Source organism: Mirounga leonina, unplaced genomic scaffold (assembly GCF_011800145.1).
Source record: "Mirounga leonina isolate KUSES-001 unplaced genomic scaffold, KU_Mleo_1.0 Mir_127, whole genome shotgun sequence".
Classification (NCBI taxonomy): Eukaryota; Metazoa; Chordata; class Mammalia; order Carnivora; family Phocidae; genus Mirounga; species Mirounga leonina.
Genome location: NW_023270316.1, coordinates 37,206,215 through 37,211,975, shown reverse-complemented (window position 1 = coordinate 37,211,975; position 5,761 = coordinate 37,206,215). Strand labels below are relative to the sequence as shown.

General features: G+C 36.7%; 1 pseudogene; it reads right to left on the bottom strand.

Annotated features, from left to right (window-relative positions):
* Nucleotides 1–618: 618 nt before the first annotated feature.
* On the bottom strand, nt 619–1,638 carry LOC118009151 (annotated as a pseudogene).
* Nucleotides 1,639–5,761: the final 4,123 nt, after the last annotated feature.

Below are 5,761 nucleotides of genomic sequence, written 5' to 3'. Positions count from 1 at the left end.
TCATTTATCTGTGACCTTAACATCAGTATGAGAATAAGGGATTTTTATGTTCATTCAATTCTTTAGTGGAAAAATAGGCCCTATCTCACACCAAGACTTGCAAAATTAGGGAGGGGGGAGGGTTCCCCTCCAAAATAGTATATTTGCATCATGTTGAACAGCCTTAAATGTTTTGTTTTTCTTTTATGTTACTCAATGGAGATTACATCAGTTACAAATAATTTACCAGATTTTTTAAAACTTATCAACAGCAATTTATTTGACAAGAGAAGTTGAGAACCTCCAGGCCATCCCTCAGTCATGGTCAGGAAAGAATTCTAGACAACAGGCTCAGACAGCCGAATTTAATTAGGAAGTAAAGTAAGTTGGGGGTGGAATCGGATAATCAGAAGACTGGCATGGGACCCCAGGGGGACTGGCCACCGTTGCCATATAAGGGTGGGAAGGAGAACCACCCTTCCTTTCCAAGGCAAGGTACCGATTATTTGGCAAGGAGACATGATGGTTGGATCCCCACTGTCAAAGAACATGCTCAGGAAGGCCACTGAAGTCTATGCAACATGGGGATGATTCAGGCCACTTGAACCATGGAGCTAAGCATTGGGGAAGGTCGAGGGTTCAGGCTGTTGGCAGAAGCTTGTGGTTCACCTGGGATGCTTTAGGTCTGTGCATCTCTGCATGTTCTCAAGGAGGCAACTTAGGATGTCTGCTGCTTCCTGGGGCATTTTGGCCAATCCCTACAGCCCCTGCTTCCACTGGACACCAGTGTGATCTTATTGGCTAAGGTCAAGGGACTACTGATCTCCTGTGCCACCTGGGGAAGCTCCTCTAGTTGCATGTCCAGCTGAGCAGCTTCCTGGTACAACTGGAATGCTTTTGCCTTCTTGGCTGTCTGGTCAGCCTCCACCCAGCTCTCCTGCTTCTTATTTATTTACTTATTTTAGAGAGGGGGGCGGGGGCAGAGACAATCTTAAGCAGGCTCCATGCCCAGCACAGAGTCCGAAGCGGGCTCAATACTTGGCTCGATCTTACAAACCTGAGATCATGACCCCAAGCCAGAATCAAGAGTAGGACCCTTAACCAACTCAGGCACCCAGGCGCCCCCGGGGTCTCCTGCTTCTATAGCAAAGGCTTTGGATTTCTTGCATATTCGCACACTCATCTTCCACCTCTGGCTGCATAATCAGCTGGGACTTCTCTGCTTTGGCGAGGGCTCCAGCTTGTAGTGCTAGGCTTCTGGGGGCTTCCTCCAGCTCTTTTTCTGGGGTTATTTCCTGCTTCTGCACTGCCACCTGGTGGGCCTGCTCCACTACCCACTCTTGTACCTGCTACTCCTTGATCTCCTTAGCCTTGGCCACCTGAAGCTGATAGGCGGCTTAGCCTGTGCCAGGCTCATATTGACCTCAATGTCAAACGTGGCCTTCTTCACTAGTAGTCCCTCTGCACCCTGGCCATCTTCATGCCACTCAGGTACTGAGCCTTTTCCTGCTTGGTTGTGGCCTCCTGGATCTCAGAATCTCTCTTGGCCTCTGATTCCCCCAATCCCAGTAGTTTTTGGACTTGAGCTGTTGGAGCCTTTCCCAAGGAGTGCAGATAGTGTTGATTATTGTGAATGTCCTTCAGGGTGTAACTAACCATACCAGTAGGTCTTAAAGAAATCACAAGAAGTGGTTTTTGTTATTGTAATTTAAAAAAAAAAAAAGTGTCTCTTTCTTCTCATTGTTTTGTTCCAGGCAATAAATCCCCCTTTTCACATTACTTTTTCAGTTTTTCTGTTCCTTGCAACTAGAAGCGACTTAATTTAACTAATCTCAAATTTTTGTGTTTATGTCTTTCTTTTTAATTCAGTCAAGGAGGTTTTCTTGTGACAGTTCAACATATTACTGTTTAATCTAGTGAAATGAATACTCTTTATGCCTCAATTGGGGTGCTGAATTATGTTATATTTTGGACACTCCATGTGTTAGAGAAATCACCACATTTTGGTTTTCTTTGTTTCAGTTTAGTGTAGGAGAAAAACCTTACACAATAAAAATGATCTGTTTTTCATTCTTTCTTTGTACCTTTATATAAAATAACCACACCTTTCAGAATGAAAAAAACCATATCCCTCCTCTCTCTACACTCATCTTGTATAGAGAAGGCTGTCAGTCTCGACAACGTGTAACAGTAGTGGATTTGAAGGGGCCAAGACAGATCATTAATTGATGATAATTATAATGAACTTTTGTATATAATTAGCACAACTTCATAAAAATCTGGGAGTAATTACTCCAATCTAAAAAAATAGAAGTCAAAAAGCACATGAAGGTAGTCAATGAGAAAGGAAGATTATTCTTTTAAGTTTATCGATTTCATATGCAGAGGCTATGCTATACATCTTAGAAATAGTACTTGAGAGATAATTAATATAAAACATTGTTCTCTTGTTCATAACTGTTATGATCTTTGGGGTCTAGAAATTTTTCTTTGGAATAATAGGTTAAGTGGGAAGACATTAAACTGATACTTTTTATTCAAAATTTCTGTCCGCTAACTATATTATAAATACATCATTTTTATATGTTTATTGCAGTATCTGCTATTACCAAAACAAACAAAAAACCCATGAGTAGGTACTAAGGGGATGGGATACTACAGAGTAATGTGTACTGGGAGTTTCCTGCACCTACATTTACTAATGGAACAGATAGATATAGTGATTGAAATTATGAAAGTCATTAAGGGCATTTATTTAAACCAGAAAAATCAAAGTGTATTATCATATTACGATTTCTATGGTCCCAATAATATGAATGCCAATTGATCAAATAACTTGGTCATTTGATAATCATTGTTTTGCCTTTTTATTGACACAAAAATATCCACATGTGTTATTTGATAGCAGAAATGACACTAATTTGAATATCCACAAAACAGCCAGAAACAGAATTCAGGCAAACAAAATATAGCTCCCTGTGATAATAATTATGCTACCATAATTTCCAATAGCCCGAGGCCGCTTTTGGATAACATGCAGAAATAATCCATTCTAACAATTTCCAAATTAGCATACAAATCAACTTTTAACAAAAGACCTGCCATCATAATAGATTGGATAATAGCCCACACTGGGACTTTTTTTGCCCCACTTTCAGACAGAACATATGACTAAACTTTTCCTGTTGCAAGGAAGATGCTGTGAATTTAATCAAGGGCCACAGTGTTACAAGACAGTACTGTGAGTCAATTCTAACTCAATACAGTTTACTTCAAAGAAAATGTGGACATTGGTCCTGGGGTTGATTAGACTGGGTCAAGCTGGGAAGGCATTTTACTCACCATTTGATTTAGCTTCCTTTCTTGGTGGTCAGAAGTTAGTAACAATAACATTAGCAATAATAAGAGTAATAAAAATTCAGTATTGGCTATACTAGAACAAATACAATATTTTTTCAATATCGTGCTTATGATTTACACAATAAAAGGCTAAATATAAAATGCATTAGAGACAATGTATACTACGGTATAAGAAAAAAAATTAAGATGTGACATTATTTTTTATTAGGAACCAAATGCTAGAACTAAGAAGAAAAGAAACTCGCTCTTATTTAATAAGACTTCTAGGTAAAATATGACTATGAATAATGTTTCTTGATTGAAGTAATGTATATAATACATATTATTATTAGAAAATAGTTATTTTACAACCAAATGAGATAAAACCTTTTTTTGCCATTCTTTAAATAGCAACAATTCAGTGTTCTAATATAAACACTTTGCTTTGACATATTTCATCAGAAAAAGACAAAACAAAAAACAAAAAACAAAAAAAACTAAAGACAAAAACAAAACAAAACAAAAAACACTCATGGTGACTATATCTATCTTAGTGAGCACTGAGTAATTTATAGAATTGTTGACTCATTATGTTTGTACACCTGAAATTAATATACCACAGTATGCTAATTATACAACAATAAAAAAGAAGGAAAAAAACACACACTCAAAAATTCACTGCAGTTATATACTCCCATCATGCATCATGAATGGCATCATTAATAACTATGTAAGGCTGGGCGCAGGTAGCCTGGCTGGTCAAAAATTAAAGCATGTACTATCAATACATAGGAGTTTGTAAGGTCAACAAAACACACTTTTTTTTTTTTTTACAAGAATGTGTGGATGGGAAAATAAGATCTCTGAGTGCACTTTCTTTCCTATGTATTTTTTTAAATTTAAGATGTATAGATATACATAAAAACCTCTACAGTTTGATATGCTATTATATATTTAATTTATACATAAATATGCCATTGAGCTCTAACAAAGCAGTCTAATAATGACTTCTAATTCCCCTCACATGAAAAAAGTCTAATAAACTGTGCTTTGATATATTTCCTCTTTTTGTAGAATAGAAAATTCCTACAGCCTATCATGCTTCTACCTAAAATAACTAGAAAAGCTGTCGAAACATAGATATGATCTGTTTGAAGGTAGCAAAGAGCTAACTGTGCCAATCAGAATTAGAGGGGCAAAAGGCACAGAGCAGGAGAAATCTTGGCACAGTCACTTACCTCCTATAGCTACTTCTACTCTAAGAGAATTCTCTAATGCTGATTAGAGCAGGAGATTGAAGATCCAGATGATAGCCCAGGGAGTAGCACTGTGACTAAACAAAGATGCTAGATGAATTTCTGGGGGAGACTTCAAAGGCATAGCTGGTTTCCATCTTAAAACATTTGCTGAATACTGGAGTTGCCTGAGATTCATGACTGGAATCATCAGCAAAAGGTCTCTGATAAGCAAACAGAACATTTTTGGAAGCTTTATTAGGCAAATATTAGAGTTCAAAAACCATTAGAGTAATGGGCCCACAAAATAAAAGAGGATTATAGTTGAAAACTCTGGAAACCCAAGGGCAAATCCAAAGTAAACCTAAATTTATAGGGATTTCAATACAGCCTCAACTGAAGACAGTCCATAATTAATGAGAATAGCCATCCTAAAAGAAGGAAAGATTAATTATTTCCAAAGGAGGATAACATTGTCTGAAGATTATAAATTTTTTCTATTTTCAAAATGTCTAGTATTGTCAAACTTTACTAGACTCACAAATATACACACATATAAACACTAACACAAAATGTACCACTTGACTCGAAATCAAAGAAAAAAAAATAGAATTATACCCATAGGTGATCCATGTATTGAGGCTACCTAATAAAGAGTAAACTAATCACAATTAGTAGTTTCTATAATATACAGAAAATTATTAGAAAATAGAAAAAAATGCATGGAAGATTTAACAGTGAATTGGAATCTGACAAAATGATTTTTAAAAATCTATATGTTCTAGGACATATCGAATTAGGAACTCTAACAGTAATGTAACAGGTTGTATAGAGCCCCCCCCAAAAAAAAATGTGAACTGGGAGATAGGCCACTTGAAAGTATCCAAATGGAAGCATAGGCATAGAAAGGAGAGAGGACAGACATTGTTTTTGCAAAATAAATGTTACTCTTCAGCTGCATTTTTGTTAACAGGTGTTTTAGTTCCTCATTCCAACTCTCAATTTAACTGATACTTGGTGGTTATGAAGGATCTAATCCGACTGTACAAAATTTTCCTTTTTGTGCGTTTTTTACACATGGCCTTCAATGAAATATTTATATTGATATAAAGACATATAACCCAATGAAACACATAGAGGCACAATCCTTTGTTCCAAATGCTTACTTCTTTCTCAGGTGCTATTTTGGTCTCAGGTCCTTCTTTCTC